This window comes from Crocuta crocuta, unplaced genomic scaffold (genome assembly GCF_008692635.1).
Source record: "Crocuta crocuta isolate KB4526 unplaced genomic scaffold, BGI_CrCroc_1.0 scaffold862, whole genome shotgun sequence".
NCBI classification, from domain to species: domain Eukaryota; kingdom Metazoa; phylum Chordata; class Mammalia; order Carnivora; family Hyaenidae; genus Crocuta; species Crocuta crocuta.
The window spans coordinates 145,663-146,520 of NW_027529584.1; positions in this window are offsets into that span (position 1 = coordinate 145,663).

Genomic DNA, 858 nt, shown 5'->3' on the forward strand with positions numbered 1-858 from the left:
GCCCGGGTACGCCTCACAGGCTGTCCTTCCCCCAGAGACGTTGGGCCTTCGGTTCCTGGGGGGAAGGGTGGAGGCAGGCATCGCGCCTGGGCACGTGTGCCCCTCTGAGAGGCGCCTCCAGTCTTTCCCCCAAGTGCCAGCCGGGTCGCGGAGAAGGGTCAGAGGGGGTGCGTGCGCCCCTTCGTGCACAGCGGCCCGGGCTCCGGCTCTCATGCCAGCCTGTGCCCAGCCTCTCCAAGCTGGTGACCGGCTTCACCCGCTGGGGCTCCATTTTCCTCCTGCGCCCGGCCACACGCCAGCCGACGCTCATGTCCCCTTCTTCGGAGGGGACGCAATTTGGGGCTGGGCAACTTCCCCGAAGCTAACTAGTGGGGTTCAAGGAACGTGACAATTTGGGACTCCTGGGTGGCTCAGTTGGTTAAGCATCTGACTGGGCTCAGGTCATGGTCTCACGGTTCATAGGTTCGAGCCCCATGTCGGGCTCTGTGCTGACAGCTCAGAGCCTGGAGCTGCTTCCAATTCTGTGTCTCCCTCTCTCTCTGCCCCTCCCCCGCTTGCATCCGCTCTCTCTCTCTCTCTGTCTCAAAAATAAATAAAATGTTAAAAAAAAAACTTGTTTAAGTGAAATGGCGAAGGCAGCAGGAAGGAGAATACACTTTGCATCCAGAGGAGCAGAGACTAGAGCTCCAATGGGCTTCTTATCAGAAACCACAGCAGCGAAGGGCCACATGGGGAAGCTTCTGACATACGGGACGCAGGGACCAGAGGCCTGGCCGCCCAGAGTTGTGCATCCAGCCACTGTGTCTGGGCCTCTTGCAACATCTCCATCTGTATCTACATGTAGTAACGTCTCCCACG